Genomic DNA, 17,259 nt, shown 5'->3' with positions numbered 1-17,259 from the left:
ACATTGGCGAGTGTTTTTCTCTGTGCAGCCAGCACTTCCGGGCACCAACTGGCGGTGATAGAGCCCAGGGTCAGCAGGAGGAGCAGAGGGAGCAGAGTATAGGCCGAAGCCTAATTGAACCAATTTTAAAGGTAACCTTTAACCCCCCCTCAGGTGTTACAAACTAGAATAGCCACACCTTGTGCAGCTGTAATGCTGCACAAGTGAAAGGTTGCTCTTTAAGTTTTGAATCTTGCAGACGCTGAACGAAACACGTATAAAATTTAGCCCCTTATACAGTCAAACTGTCTTGGAGGCGTGACTTTCCTTCTTAATGAGACGCAGCACAGCTGTCAAAAATCCCACCTTGGTGCTGGGCGCAGCCTCCTGAGCGTCTTTATTAGCTGTACAGGAGTCTGCGCTGTTGTGTTATCCCTTGGCCATGTGCTGTTAGCGCTGCCTGTCTTCTGACATCATTTCATGTCGGCCGGTGCGGTTCGCGTTGCCCATGAATCCCAGCCCCGCAGTGTCTTTTCCTTAATTCACACTGCGGGGCTGGGATTCATGGCCTTGCGCAGTCAATATGTTCGCCTCTCACTCGTGTCCTTACACCTGCTACAGACTGTGCGGCGTCAGCTGATCCCTTATCGCATGCCACGAAGCCGTACAGTCTGAAGAAGTCGGAAGGAGATGAGTGACAGGCGAAGATATGCACTGCTCATGCCCATCAATCACACCCTCACAGTCAAAATAAATAAGACACCGAGGGGCGTTGTGTCGGGCAGGGCGGCCGCAGAGGCGCAGCCAGCCAACCAATGATGTCAGAAGACGGGCAGCGCTACCAAGGGGGTTGCAGCGTGTCATTACAAAGGAAAGTCACACCTCAGGGACGGTTTAATGGTCTCGGGGGACACATTTTATACGTGTTGAGTTCGACGTGTGCAAGGAGAATAACTTAGTGAGCCACCTTGTACAAATGCAGCATTACTGCTGTACAAGGTGGCTGTTATACATACAAACGCCTGGGGTGGGGACAGGTTCCCTTCAATTTCAGTTCTTGTGTCTGCGTGGCGTTTGCAGGACACGTTGCCGGCTACACAGCAGGGGAACAGCTGGCGTTGCTGAACCCCACTGACACATTGGCTGGTGTTTTTCTCTGTGCAGCTAGCACTTCCGGGCGCTAACTGGCGGTGTTAGAGCCCAGGGTCAGCAGGAGGAGCAGAGGGAGCAGAGTGTAGGCCGAAGCCTGCACTGGAGGCAGTTTTAGGTCTGTTGTGTCTGCGTGGCGTTTGCAGGACACGTTGCCGGCTACACAGCAGGGGCACAGCTGGCGTTGCTGAACCCCACTGACACATTGGCGAGTGTTTTTCTCTGTGCAGCCAGCACTTCCGGGCACCAACTGGCGGTGATAGAGCCCAGGGTCAGCAGGAGGAGCAGAGGGAGCAGAGTATAGGCCGAAGCCTAATTGAACCAATTTTAAAGGTAACCTTTAACCCCCCCTCAGGTGTTACAAACTAGAATAGCCACACCTTGTGCAGCTGTAATGCTGCACAAGTGAAAGGTTGCTCTTTAAGTTTTGAATCTTGCAGACGCTGAACGAAACACGTATAAAATTTAGCCCCTCATACAGTCAAACTGTCTTGGAGGCGTGACTTTCCTTCTTAATGAGACGCAGCACAGCTGTCAAAAATCCTACCTTGGTGCTGGGCGCAGCCTCCTGAGCATCTTTATTAGCTGTGCAGGAGTCTGCGCTGTTGTGTTATCCCTTGGCCATGCGCTGTTAGCGCTGCCCGTCTTCTGACATCATTTCATGTCGGCCGGTGCGATTCGCGTTGCCCATGAATCCCAGCCCCGCAGTGTCTTTTCCTTAATTCACACTGCGGGGCTGGGATTCATGGCCTTGCGCAGTCAATATGTTCGCCTCTCACTCGTGTCCTTACACCTGCTACAGACTGTGCGGCGTCAGCTGATCCCTTATCGCATGCCACGAACCCGTACAGTCTGAAGAAGGCGGAAGGAGATGAGTGACAGGCGAAGATATGCACTGCTCATGCCCATCAATCACACCCTCGCGGTCAAAATAAATAAGACACCGAGGGGCGTTGTGTCGGGCAGGGCGGCTGCAGAGGCGCAGCCAGCCAACCAATGATGTCAGAAGACGGGCAGCGCTACCAAGGGGGTTGCAGCGTGTCATTACAAAGGAAAGTCACACCTCAGGGACGGTTTAATGGTCTCGGGGGACACATTTTATACGTGTTGAGTTCGACGTGTGCAAGGAGAATAACTTAGTGAGCCACCTTGTACAAATGCAGCATTACTGCTGTACAAGGTGGCTGTTATACATACAAACGCCTGGGGGGGGACAGGTTCCCTTCAATTTCAGTTCTTGTGTCTGCGTGGCGTTTGCAGGACACGTTGCCGGCTACACAGCAGGGGAACAGCTGGCGTTGCTGAACCCCACTGACACATTGGCTGGTGTTTGGCTCTGTGCAGCCAGCACTTCCGGGTGACAACTGGCAGTGTTAGAGCCCAGGGTCAGCAGAGGGAGCAGAGTGTAGGCCGAAGCCTGCACTGGAGGCAGTTTTAGGTCTGTTGTGTCTGAGTGGCATTTGCAGGACACGTCGCCGGCTACACAGCAGGGGAACAGCTGGCGTTGATGAACCTCACTAACACATTGGCGGGTGTTTTTCTCTGTGCAGCCAGCATATCCAGGCACCAACTGGCGGTGTTAGAGCCCAGGCTCTGCAGGAGGAGCAGAATGTAGGCCGAAGCCTAATTGAACCAATTTTAAAGGTAACCTTTAACCCCCCCTCAGGTGTAACAAACTAGAAGAGCCACACCTTGGGCAGCAGTAATGCTGCACAAGTCAAAGGTTGCTCTTTTAATTTTGCTCCTTGCACACGCTGAAAGAAACACGTATAACAGTTAGCCCCTTATACAGTCAAACTGTCTTGGAGGCGGGAGTTTCCTTTTTAATGAGACGCAGCACAGCTGACAAAAATCCCACCTTGGTGCTGGGCGCAGCCTCCTGAGCGTCGTTATTTGCTGTACAGGAGTCTGCGCTGTTGTGTTATCCCTTGGCCTTGCGCTGTTAGCGCTGCCCGTCTTCTGACATCATTTAATGTCGGCCGGTGCGGTTTGCGATGCCCATGAATCCCAGCCCCGCAGTGTCTTCTCATTTATTCACACTGCAGGGCTGGGATTCATGGCCTTGCGCAGTAGATATGTTCGCCTCTCGGTCGGGTCCTTACACCTGCTTCAGACTGTGCGGCGTCAGCTGATCCCTTATCGCATGCCATGGCCATGAAGCCACACAGTCTGAAGAAGGCGGAAGGAGATGAGGAACAGGCGAAGATATGCACCACTCAGTGAATTTCAGTTCTTGTGTCTGCGTGGCTTTTGCAGGACACGTTGCCGGCTACACAGCAAATGAACAGCTGGCGTTGCTGAACCCCACTGACACATTGGCTGGTGTTTTTCTCTGTGCAGCTAGCACTTCCGGGCGCCAACTGGCGGTGTTAGTGCCCAGGGTCAGCAGGAGGAGCAGAGGGAGCAGAGTGTAGGCCGAAGCCTGCACTGGAGGCAGTTTTAGGTCTGTTGTGTCTGCGTGGCGTTTGCAGGACACGTTGCCGGCTACACAGCAGGAAAACAGCTGGCGTTGCTGAACCCCACTGACACATTGGCGAGGTGTTTGGCTCTGTGCAGCCAGCACTTCCGGGTGCCAACTGGCGGTGTTAGAGCCTGGGGTCAGCAGGAGGAGCAGAGTGTAGGCCGAAGCCTGAACTGGAGCAAGTTGAAAGGGAACCTTTAACCCCCACCCCAGGCATTTGTTGCTGAAAGATCCATCTTGTACAGCACTAATGATGCAAAAGGAAAAGGTGGCTCTTTTAATTATGATCCTTTCAAAGGCTGACCTAGACACGAATGAAATGTGTCCCCTCACACCGTTAAACCGTCCCGGAGGTGGGACTTTCCTTTGTAATGTGACGCAGCACAGCCATCATTCCTACCCCCTTGGCGCCGTGCGCCGCCTCCTCAGCGTTGTTTGATTCTGTCCCGGAGCCTGCGCTGTTATGTTATCCCTTGGCCAGGCACACTTAGCGCTGCCCATCTTCTGACATCATTTGGTGTCAGGCTGGCTGCGTCTGTGCTGCCGCGCTGGCCGAGATCCCGCCTCGCAGTGTCTAATGTAATCCCACCGCGGGCTTGGGATCCGTGGCCATGCGCAGTGCATATCCTCGCCTCTCACTCCCCTCCCTCCGGCTTCTTCAGACTGTGCGGTGTCATGGCTGTGGCATGCTATTAGGGATCAGCTGACGGCGCACAGTCTGAAGAAGGCAGAGGGAGATGAGTGACAGCCTGAGGTGAAGATTTGCACTGCGCATGCCCATGGATCCCAGGCCCGCAGTGTGATTAAATCAGAAAACATTGCGAGGCGGGATCTCGGCCAGCGCGGCTGCACAGGCGCAGCCAGCCTGACACCAAATGATGTCAGAAGATGAGCAGCGCTAAGTGTGCCTGGCCAAGGGATAACATAACAGCGCAGGCTCCGGGACAGAATCAAACAACGCTGAGGAGGCGGCGCACGGCGCCAAGGGGGTAGGAATGACGGCTGTGCTGCGTCACATTACAAAGGAAAGTCCCACCTCCGGGACGGTTAAACGGTGTGAAGAGACACAATTCATAAGTGTGTAGTTCAGCCTTTGAAAGGAGCATAATTAAAAGAGCCACCTTTTCCTTCTGCAGCATTACTGATGCACAAGGTGGCTCTTTCAGTAACAAACGCCTGGGGGGGTGGGGGTGGGCAGGTTCCCTTAAATTTTAGTTGTGCCAGCGGTCGCATGACACGTTGCCGGCTACACAGCAGGGGAGCAGCAGGCGTTACTGAACCCCACTAACACATTGGCGAGGTGTTTGGCTCTGTGCAAACAGCACTTCCGGGCAGCAACCAGCAGTGTTGGAGCCCAGGGACAGCAGGAGGAGCAGATAGGAGGTATTGCAGCACACACAGCAGGGGAGCAGCTGACGTTACCAAACCCCAATAACACGGCAGCAAGTGTTGACTGTGCATCCAGCACTTCCAGGCACCAACTGGCGGTGTTAGAGCCCAGGGACAGCAGGAGGAGCAGATAGGAGGTATTGCAGCACACACAGCAGGGGAGCAGCTGACGTTACTGAACCCCAATAACAGAGGAGCGACTGTTGACTGAGCAGACAGCACTTCCAGGCACCAACTGGCGGTGTTAGAGCCCAGGGACAGCAGGAGGAGCAGATAGGAGGTATTGCAGCACACACAGCAGGGGAGCAGCTGACGTTACTGAACCCCAATAACACGGCAGCAAGTGTTGACTGTGCATCCAGCACTTCCAGGCACCAACTGGCGGGGTTAGAGCCCAGGGACAGCAGGAGGAGCAGATTTGAGGTATTGCCGCACACACAGCTGGGGAACAGCTGACGTTACTGAACCCCAATAACAGAGGAGCGACTGTTGACTGTGCGGACAGCACTTCCAGGCACCAACTGGCGGTGTTAGAGCCCAGGGACAGCAGGAGGAGCAGATAGGAGGTATTGCAGCACACACAGCAGGGGAGCAGCTGACGTTACTGAACCCCAATAACACGGCAGCAAGTGTTAACTGTGCATCCAGCACTTCCAGGCACCAACTGGCAGTGTTAGAGCCCAGGGACAGCAGGAGGAGCAGATTTGAGGTATTGCAGCACACACAGCAGGGGAGCAGCTGATGTTACTGAACCCCAATAACAGAGGAGCGACTGTTGACTGTGCGGACAGCACTTCCAGGCACCAACTGGTGGTGTTAGAGCCCAGGGACATCAGGAGGAGCAGAGGAACACCGTTTAGGCCGAAGCCTGATTGGAGCAAGTCGAAAAGGAACCTTTAACCCCCCCCAAAAGGCGTTTGTAGCTGAAAGAGCCAGCTTTTGCATCACAAAGGATGCCAAAGGAAAAGGTGGCTCTTTTCATTATGCTCCTTGCAAACACAGAACTAAACACTTATAAAATGTGTCCCCTGATACCGTGAGACCGTCCCGGAGGTGGGACTTTCCTTTGTAATGTGACGCAGCACAGCCGTCATTCCTACCCCCTTGGTGCCATGCGCCGCCTCCTCAGCGTTGTTTGATTCCGTCCCGGAGCCTGTGCTGTTATGTTATCCCTTGGCCAGGCGCACTTAGCGCTGCCCGTCTTCTGACATAATTTGGTGTCAGGCTGGCTGCGCCTGTGCGGCCGCGCTGGCCGAGATCCCTGTTATGGTTCCAATGGCAGGGGACCTCAGAGATTACCGCAAAGTCTGCAAAACATAAATACTCGCTCATAGGGAAGTGGTAACTAGGCTGACCATATACCTGATCCTAGCGCAAACACTAACAGCAGCCGGGGAACGTGCCTACGTTGGTTCTAGACGTCTCGCGCCAGCCGGAGAACTAACTACCCCTATCAGGGAACATAAGACCTCTCTTGCCTCCAGAGAAAAGACCCCAAAGTAATACAAGCCCCCAACAAATAATAACGGTGAGGTAAGAAGAAAAGACAAACGTAAGAATGAACTAGATTTAGCAAAGAGAGGCCCACTGACTAATAGCAGAATATAGTAAGAAGACTTATATGGTCAGCAAAAAACCCTGCAAAATATCCACGCTGAATATCCAAGAACCCCCAAACCGACTGACGGTGTGGGGGGAGAATATCAGCCCCCCTAGAGCTTCCAGCAATAACAGGAATCACATATTGTACAAGCTGGACAAAAATATGAACAATGCAAATGATCAAGAGTACGAAAGCAGGACTTAGCTTATCTTGCAAAGAACCAGGACCTGAAGACAGGAGCAAACAGAAGTGAACTGATTACAACGATGCCAGGCACTGGACTGAGAATCCAAGAAGTTTAAATAGCAACACCCCAGGCCTAACGAAGCAGGTGAGCACCAACCTGGTAAAAGACAATCCAAGTGCCAAATCACTAGTGACCACAAGAGGGAGCCAAAAAGTATAGTTCACAACAGTACCCCCCCTTTAAGGAGGGGTCACCGAACCCTCACCAAGACCACCAGGGCGACCAGGATGAGCAGCGTGGAAGGCACGAACCAAATCGGCCGCATGAAGATCAGAGGCGGCCACCCAGGAATTATCCTCCTGACCATAGCCCTTCCATTTGACCAAATACTGGAGCCTCCGTCTAGAGAGACGAGAATCCAAGATCTTCTCCACCACGTACTCCAACTCGCCCTCAACCAACACCGGAGCAGGAGGCTCAACAGCAGGAACCACAGGCACAACGTACCGCCGTAACAAAGACCTATGGAACACGTTGTGAATGGCAAACGACACCGGAAGATCCAAACGAAAAGAAACCGGGTTAAGAACTTCCAAAATTTTATAAGGACCAATAAAGCGAGGCTTAAACTTAGGAGAGGAAACCTTCAAAGGGACATACCGAGAAGACAACCAAACCAAATCCCCAACACAAAGTCGGGGGCCCACACCGCGGCGGCGGTTGGCAAAACGCTGAGCCTTCTCCTGTGACAACTTCAAGTTGTCCACCACATGATTCCAAATCCGCTGCAACCTATCCACCACGGAATCCACCCCAGGACAGTCAGAAGACTCAACATGACCCGAGGAGAAACGAGGATGAAAACCAGAGTTGCAGAAGAATGGCGAAACCAAAGTAGCGGAACTAGCCCGATTATTAAGGGCAAACTCCGCCAATGGCAAGAAGGTCACCCAATCATCCTGGTCCGCAGAAACAAAACATCTCAAATAAGCCTCCAGTGTCTGATTAGTTCGCTCCGTTTGACCATTAGTCTGAGGATGGAAGGCAGATGAAAACGACAAATCAATGCCCATCTTAGCACAAAAAGATCGCCAGAATCTGGACACAAACTGGGATCCTCTGTCGGACACGATATTCTCCGGAATGCCATGTAAACGAACCACATTCTGAAAAAACAAAGGAACCAGATCGGAAGAGGAAGGCAACTTAGGCAAGGGTACCAAATGGACCATCTTGGAAAAACGATCACACACCACCCAGATGACAGACATTCCCCGAGACACCGGAAGATCAGAAATGAAATCCATGGAAATGTGCGTCCAAGGCCTCTTCGGGACGGGCAAGGGCAAAAGCAACCCACTAGCACGAGAACAACAAGGCTTAGCCCGAGCACAAGTCCCACAGGACTGCACAAATGGCCGCACATCCTGTGACAAGGAAGGCCACCAAAAGGACCTAGCCACCAAATCTCGGGTACCAAAAATTCCCGGATGCCCTGCCAACACCGAGGAATGAACCTCGGAAATGACTCTGCTGGTCCATTTATCAGGAACAAACAGTCTGTCGGGTGGACACGAGTCAGGTCTACCAGCCTGAAATCTCTGCAACACACGTCGCAAATCTGGAGATATGGCCGACACGATCACTCCCTCTTTAAGAATACCAGCTGGCTCCGAGACTCCAGGAGAGTCAGGCACAAAGCTCCTAGAGAGAGCATCAGCCTTAACATTCTTCGAACCAGGCAGGTATGAGACCACAAAGTCAAAACGAGAGAAAAACAATGACCAACAAGCCTGTCTAGGATTCAGGCGCTTAGCAGACTCGAGATACATCAGATTTTTGTGATCAGCCAAGACCACCACACGATGCTTAGCACCCTCGAGCCAATGACGCCACTCCTCAAATGCCCACTTCATGGCCAACAACTCCCGATTACCAACATCATAGTTCCGCTCAGCAGGCGAAAACTTCCTAGAGAAAAAGGCACATGGTCTCATCACAGAACAACCAGAGCCTCTCTGCGACAAAACAGCCCCAGCACCGATCTCAGAAGCATCCACTTCAACCTGAAAGGGAAGTGAGACATCAGGCTGGCACAAAACAGGCGCCGAAGTAAACCGGCGCTTCAGCTCCTGGAAGGCCTCCACGGCTGCAGGAGCCCAATTAGCCACATCAGAACCTTTCTTGGTCATATCCGTCAAAGGTTTAACAACGCTAGAAAAATTAGCGATAAAGCAACGGTAGAAATTAGCGAACCCCAAGAACTTCTGAAGACTCTTAACAGACGTGGGCTGAGTCCAATCATGAATAGCTCGGACCTTGACTTGGTCCATCTCCACGGCAGAAGGGGAGAAAATAAAACCCAAAAAGGAAACCTTCTGCACTCCAAAGAGACACTTTGGGCCCTTCACAAACAGCGTTATCACGCAAAACCTGAAACACCATCCTGACCTGCTTTACATGAGAATCCCAATCATCCGAGAAAACTAGAATATCATCAAGATACACAATCAAAAATTTATCCAGATACTTCCGGAAGATATCATGCATAAAGGACTGAAACACTGAAGGGGCATTAGAGAGCCCAAAGGGCATCACCAAGTATTCAAAATGACCTTCGGGCGTATTGAATGCAGTTTTCCATTCATCTCCCTGCCTAATGCGCACAAGGTTGTACGCACCACGAAGATCTATCTTGGTGAACCACTTGGCGCCCTTAATCCGAGCAAACAAGTCTGACAATAGCGGCAACGGATACTGAAACTTAACAGTGATTTTATTCAGAAGCCGATAGTCTATACAAGGTCTCAAAGACCCGTCTTTCTTGGCCACAAAAAAGAATCCCGCACCGAGAGGGGAAGAGGATGGACGAATATGCCCCTTCTCCAAAGACTCCTTGACATAAGAACGCATCGCGGCATGCTCGGGTACAGACAAATTAAATAATCGTCCCTTAGGAAATTTACTGCCAGGAATCAAATCTATAGCGCAGTCACAGTCCCTATGAGGAGGAAGAGCACTGGACCTGGACTCACTGAATACATCCTGGTAGTCACACAAATACTCAGGAACTTCTGAAGGAGTAGAAGTAGCAATAGACACCGGCGGAGAATCGCAATGAATTCCCTGACAACCCCAACTTGAGACAGACATAGCCTTCCAATCCAAAACAGGATTATGGGTCTGTAACCATGGCAGACCTAAAACGACCAAATCATTCATTTTATGCAGAACAAGAAAACGAATCACCTCCCGATGTTCAGGAGTCATGCACATGGTCACTTGTGTCCAATACTGCGGTTTATTTTCCGCCAGTGGCGTAGCATCAATTCCTCTGAGAGGAATCGGAACCTTTAAAGGCTCCAGGACAAAACTGCAGCGCTTGGCAAACGACAAGTCCATAAGGCCATGTGCACACGTTAAGTATTTTTCGCGTTTTTTTCGCGTTTTTTCGCTATAAAAACGTGATAAAAACGCGAAAAAAACGCTTACATATGCCTCCTATTATTTTAAGTGTATTCCGCATTTTGTGTGCAAATGTAGCCTTTTTTTCCGCGAAAAAATCGCATCGCGGAAAAAAAAGCAACATGTTCATTAAAATGCGGAATTGCAGGGGATTCCGCACACCTAGGGGTCCATTGATCTGCTTACTTCCCGCACGGGGCTGTGCCCACGATGCGGGAAGTAAGCAGATTATGTGCGGTTGGTACCCAGGGTGGAGGAGAGGAGACTCTCCTCCACGCACTGGGCACCATATAATTGGTCAAAAAATAAAAATTAAAATAAAAAATAGTCCTATACTCACCCTCGATGTCTTCCCGCCTCTCAGCTGCACGCTGTCGCTTCGGTTCCTGTAGCTGGTGTGCGGTGAAAGACCTTCCGATGATGTCACTGTCCTGTGATTGGTCGTGAGCGGTCATGTGACCGCTCACGTGACCGTGACGTCACGGAAGGTCCTGTGCGCACAGACCAGCTATAGGAAGAGGAATGGACGCCGGTGAGGAGATGTCTGGGTGAGTATAAGCATTTTTTTATTTTTTTTATTATTTTTAAACATTCTATCTTTTACTATAGATGCTGCATAAGCTGCATCTATAGTAAAAAGTTGGTCACACTTGTCAAACGCTATGTTTGACAAGTGTGACCAACCTGTCAGTCAGTTTTCCAAGCGATGCTACAGATCGCTTGGAAAACTTTAGCATTCTGCAAGCTAATTACGCTTGCAGAATGCTAAAAAAACGCGAAAAAAAAAATGCGGATTTCCTGCAGAAAATTTCCGGTTTTCTTCAGGAAATTTCTGCAAGAAATCCGCAACATGTGCACATACCCTAAGACTCAGGGCAGCACCTGAATCCACAAATGCCATAACAGGGTAGGAAGACAATGAACAAATCAAAGTCACAGACAAAATAAATTTAGGCTGCAAATTACCAATGGTGACAGGACTGACAACCTTGGTTAGTCGTTTAGAGCATGCTGATATAACATGTGTAAGATCACCACAGTAAAAACACAGCCCATTCTGACGTCTATGATTTTGTCGTTCGGTTCTAGTCAGGATTCTATCGCATTGCATTGAGACAGGTGTCTGTTCAGACAACACCGCCAGAGGTTTAGCGGATTTGTGCTCCCGCAAACGCCGATCAATCTGAATAGCCAGTGCCATAGAATCATTCAGACTTGTAGGAACTGTAAAACCCACCATCACATTCTTAATAGCTTCAGAAAGGCCATTTCTGAAATTTGCGGCCAGAGCACATTCATTCCATCGAGTAAGCACGGACCATTTCCGAAATTTTTGGCAGTACACCTCAGCTTCATCCTGGCCCTGAGAGATGGCCAGTAGCGCTTTTTCTGCCTGAATTTCAAGATTAGGCTCCTCATAAAGCAATCCGAGCGCCAGAAAAAACGCATCAACATCCGCCAATGCAGGATCTCCTGGCGCTAACGAGAAGGCCCAATCCTGAGGGTCGCCACGCAAGAAGGAGATAATAATTTTGACTTGCTGAGCTGAATCTCCAGACGAACGAGGTTTCAAAGATAGAAACAATTTACAATTATTCCTAAAATTCCTAAATTTAAATCGATCTCCAGAGAACAGCTCAGGAATAGGTATCTTAGGCTCTGACATACGACTGCTAACAACAAAATCCTGAATGCCCTGCACACGTGCAGCAAGCTGATCCACACTAGTAATCAAGGTCTGAACATTCATGTCTGCAGCAAAGCTTCAAGCCACTCAGAGATAAAGGGGAGGAAGAAAAAAAACAAAAAAAAACTCAGAACTTCTTTTCTTTTAATCCCACTTCAGCAATGCATTAACTATTTATAGGCCTGGTATACTGTATACTGTTATGGTTCCAATGGCAGGGGACCTCAGAGATTACCGCAAAGTCTGCAAAACATAAATACTCGCTCATAGGGAAGTGGTAACTAGGCTGACCATATACCTGATCCTAGCGCAAACACTAACAGCAGCCGGGGAACGTGCCTATGTTGGTTCTAGACGTCTCGCGCCAGCCGGAGAACTAACTACCCCTATCAGGGAACATAAGACCTCTCTTGCCTCCAGAGAAAAGACCCCAAAGTAATACAAGCCCCCAACAAATAATAACGGTGAGGTAAGAAGAAAAGACAAACGTAAGAATGAACTAGATTTAGCAAAGAGAGGCCCACTGACTAATAGCAGAATATAGTAAGAAGACTTATATGGTCAGCAAAAAACCCTGCAAAATATCCACGCTGAATATCCAAGAACCCCCAAACCGACTGACGGTGTGGGGGGAGAATATCAGCCCCCCTAGAGCTTCCAGCAATAACAGGAATCACATATTGTACAAGCTGGACAAAAATATGAACAATGCAAATGATCAAGAGTACGAAAGCAGGACTTAGCTTATCTTGCAAAGAACCAGGACCTGAAGACAGGAGCAAACAGAAGTGAACTGATTACAACGATGCCAGGCACTGGACTGAGAATCCAAGAAGTTTAAATAGCAACACCCCAGGCCTAACGAAGCAGGTGAGCACCAACCTGGTAAAAGACAATCCAAGTGCCAAATCACTAGTGACCACAAGAGGGAGCCAAAAAGTATAGTTCACAACAGATCCCGCCTCGCAATGTCGTCTAATGTAATCCCACCGCGGGCCTGGGATCCATGGCCATTCGCAGTGCATATCCTCGCCTCTCACTGCCCTCCCTCCGGCTTCTTCAGACTGTGCGGTGTCATGGCCGTGGCATGCTATTAGGGATCAGCTGATGGCGCACAGTCTGAAGAAGGCGGAGGGAGATGAGTGACAGCCTGAGGTGAAGATATGCACTGTGCATGCCCATGGATCCCAGGCCCGCAGTGTGATTAAATCAGAAGACACTGCGAGGCGGGATCTCGGCCAGCGCGGCCGCACAGGCGCAGCCAGCCTGACACCAAGTTATGTCAGAAGACGGGCACCGCAAAGTGTGCCTGGCCAAGGGATAACATAACAGCGCTGACTCCGGGACAGAATTAAACAATGCGGAGGAGGCGGCGCACGGAGCCAAGGGGGTAGGAATGACGGGTGTGCTGCGTCACATTACAAAGGAAAGTCCCACCTCCGGGATGGTTTTACGGTATCAGTGGACACACTTTAAAAGTGTTAAGTTCTGCGTGTGCAAGGAGCTAAACAAAAATAGTTACCTTTTCCTTGTGCAGCATTACTGCTGCACAAGGTGGCTATTTCAGTAACAAACGCCTGGGCAGGGGGGGACAGGTTCCCTTACATTTCAGTTGTTGTGTCAGCGTGGCGGTCGCAGGACACATTGCCGGCTACACAGCTGGGGATCAGCTGACGTTACTGACACCCAATAACACTGGGTCATATGTTTTGACTGTGCAGACGGCACTTCTGAGTCTCAATTGGCAGCGTTGGAGCCCAGGAATTACAGTTCAGGTGGTAGAAAGATGAACACAACAGGAGACCTGGATACTGTAGACAGTCACCCAATTATTTAATCAGGAAGAGGAGTGGCAAATTCCTGCGAGATCCAGGCCTGCTTCATTTTCAGGAAAGTAAGCCAGTCAACATTATCGGAGGATAGTCGCATGCGACGATCTATAAGTACACCACCTGCAGCACTAAAGACGCGTTCCGATAATACACTAGCCGCAGAGCAAGCCAGCACCTCCAATGCATACTGGCTTAGCTCTGGCCATGTATCCAGCTTAGAGACCCAAAACTTGAAAGGGGAAGAGCCGTCTGGGAGTACAGCAAGAGGGCAAGACATACTCTGTCACCATCTGATGGAACCGTTGCCTCCTGCTGACTGGAGCCGTCTGTGATGGTGTAGACATTTGTGGCGGGCACACAAAACTGTGCCACAGTTGGGCCATACTGGACTTGCCTTGGGCAGAGGCACTGCTTCTGCTCCCTCTTTGTGCAGAGCCTCCTCCACTGCCTGGACGCACTGAGCTGCTTTGTAAAGCACTAGCAGCACTTCTCTCAGTTGGACTGGAGAAGATGATGGAATTCACCAGTGTGTCTTGGTACTCCCGCATTTTATGCTCCCGGTTCAACGGTGTGATGAGGCTTTGTACGTTGTCCCGGTAGCGAGGATCAAGGAGGGTGAACACCCAACAATCAGACTTGTTGAGAATGTGGGCGATGCGGCGGTCGTTTCTCAGGCACTGCAGCATGTAATCAACCATGTGCTGCAGACTGCCAACTGGCCAAGAAACGCTGTCCCCTGCTTGAGCCGTGATCTCTGCCCGCTCGTCATCACCCCACCCTCGCTGTACACACTGACTACTGGACAATTGTGTAACTCCCTCCTCTGGACGGATGTCTTCCTCCTCCATTGACTCCTCCTCATCCTCCTCACAAAGTGTCCCCTGCCTACGCGTTTGTGAGGAACCACGTGGCGCTGACTGTCCAGAAGATGATGGAAATGGTGAATCCTCATCCTCCACCTCTTCCACAACATCATCCCTTAGCGCTTGCAGTGATTTTTCAAGCAGGCAGATAAGGGGGCCAGTCATGCTGACTAGTGCATCATCTGCACTCGCCATCTGCGTGGAATAATCGAAGGGACGCAAAACCTGGCAGACGTCCTTCATAGTGGCCCACTCTGTGGTTGTGAAGTCTGAATGGCGCGGAGTGCGACTTCTTTGCGCCTGATGCAGCTGGTACTCCATTACTGCTTGCTGCTGCTCACACAACCGCTCCAACATATGTAACGTGGAATTCCACCTGGTAGGTGGGTCACATATGATGCGATGTTCCGAAAGGCAGAATCGGCGCTGCAGAGCCGCAATGCGCGATTTTGCCGTGCTGGAACGCCGCAAGTGAGCACACTCTAGGCGGACCTTGTGCAGCAGTGCATCAAGATCCGGATAGTCCCTCAAAAAACTCTGCACGACCAAGTTGAGCACATGTGCCAGACATGGGATGTGAGTGAGGTTGCCGAGGCCCAGAGCTGCCACCAGATTTCGGCCATTATCACACACTACCATGCCTGGCTGGAGATTCGCTGCCACAAACCACACATCGCTCTCCTGCTTGATGGCATTCCAGAGCTCCTGCGCTGTGTGGCTTCGATTCCCCAAAGAAATTAATTTCAAGATGGCCTGTTGACGTTTGGCCACGGCTGTGCTCATGTCGGTCGTAACAGGTAAACGTTCACGGGTCCATGTGGAGGTGGACTGTGACGGCTCCTGCAGCGATGATTCTGAGGAACTTGTGTAAGAGGAGGAGTCAATGCGTACAGACTGGATTCCTGCAATCCTTGGAGTGGGCAGGACACGTCCTGCGCCACTCGCACGATCTGTACCCGGCTCAACAACATTAACCCAATGGGCAGTGAGGGAAAGGTATCGCCCCTGTCCATGGTGACTAGTCCACGCATCGGTGGTGAGGTGGACCTTGCTACTTACAGCGTTCAGTAGCGCGTGTTTTATGTGTCCCTCCTCATGCTTGTGCAGGGCAGGGACGGCTTGCCTGCTGAAATAAAAGCGGCTGGGCACATTGTACTGTGGGACTGCCAATGACATCAAGTCATGGAAGCTGTCAGTCTCCACCAGCCTGAATGACAGCATTTCCAGTGACAGAAGTTTGGCAATGCCTGCAGTCAGAGCCTGTGCTCGTGGGTGGTTTGACGAGAAAGGCCGCCTTTTCTCCCATGCCTGTACTACCAATGGCTGTAGACTGGGCTGGGAGTGTGAGGATGACTGGGAACGTGGTGCTGCGGGTGGAATTACAGTGGGTCTCTGGACAACAGTGCCAGAGGTTCTTCCATGGCGATCCTGGGAGGAAGCCGAACCAGCTGTGTGTGAGCTGGAGGAAGAGGCAACACGAGCTGAAGAGGTGGTAACTGCCGCTGTTGGTTGGCCTAGGTCTTCAGTGTGTTTTTGTAACTCCACCGCGTGCCTGGTCTGCACATGTTTCCACATATTGTAGGTATTGAGGTTGCTGACATTTTTCCCTCTTTTGATTTTATGATGACACACCTTGCATTTGACAAAGCAAATGTCATCTGCAACTGTGTCAAAAAAGGACCAGGCACTGCAAGTCTTGGGAGCGCCCTTTTTGGCTTTTGGAAGAGACATGCTCCTAACGGGTGCCAAAGTGGAGGCTACAGGATCCGCAGTCTTCCCACTCCCTCTCCCTCTTTGGCCTGTTCGGGGAATCTCTTCCTCAGAGCTGCTCCCACCACCTTCCTGTCCCTTACGCCACGATGGGTCAAGGACCTCATCATCTACACTACCCTCTGCCACCAACTGCTCCTCCTGGGTAGTCTCAGCAGCACAGCACGCACCAGAAAGTGGCACCTGAGTGTCATCAGTGGATGCGTTCTGCGGTGTGGTGACCGGAGGCACTGGCCCACCCGCCTCTTCAGACTCAGAGAGAAAAAGCTGTTGGGCATCACTGCACACTGCTTCTTCTTCCATTTCTCCAATGCTGCTTGGCTGGCCCCCTGTTTCCAAGCCAAGAGATTCAGAGAACAGAAGTAGAGACGGCTCCTGGGCTCTCTGTCTGCCTGGGAAATTTGGCAGGTGGTGAAGAGACAGATGGGTGCTCTCCAGTGCTCTGTGTCTGAGAGGATGTGGCACTAATTGAGGTCGATGAGTTAGCTGCCATCCATCCGACAACGGCTTCAATTTGGTCTTCACGCAGCAGCGGTGTACGGCGCTCTCCGACAAAGCTGCGCATGAAGGACTGTTCCCTGCTGAAACTGGGTGATGATGAGTCACCGGTGACCGCAGCAGGCACAGAATCCCCACGTCCTCTCCCTGCTCCGCGCCCACGCCCACGTGCCTTACTCCCTGCCTTCTTCATCTTGGCTGACTGATAAAGATAAGCAGAAAAGTACTAACGGCTTAGTGTGCTTATTCCTGAACAGCTCCTAACAGGTATAAGAAACACTAACTTTCTAAAGTGTGGACTAGACTTTAATATGAGCTAATGTGGCCTACACAACTGTAAAGTGGTGTGTTTGGTGAACTTTATTATTTATTTATT

The sequence above is a fragment of the Ranitomeya variabilis genome, chromosome 5 (assembly GCF_051348905.1).
Source record: "Ranitomeya variabilis isolate aRanVar5 chromosome 5, aRanVar5.hap1, whole genome shotgun sequence".
In the NCBI taxonomy this organism is placed as follows: domain Eukaryota; kingdom Metazoa; phylum Chordata; class Amphibia; order Anura; family Dendrobatidae; genus Ranitomeya; species Ranitomeya variabilis.
Note: the sequence above shows the minus strand (reverse complement) of the source record.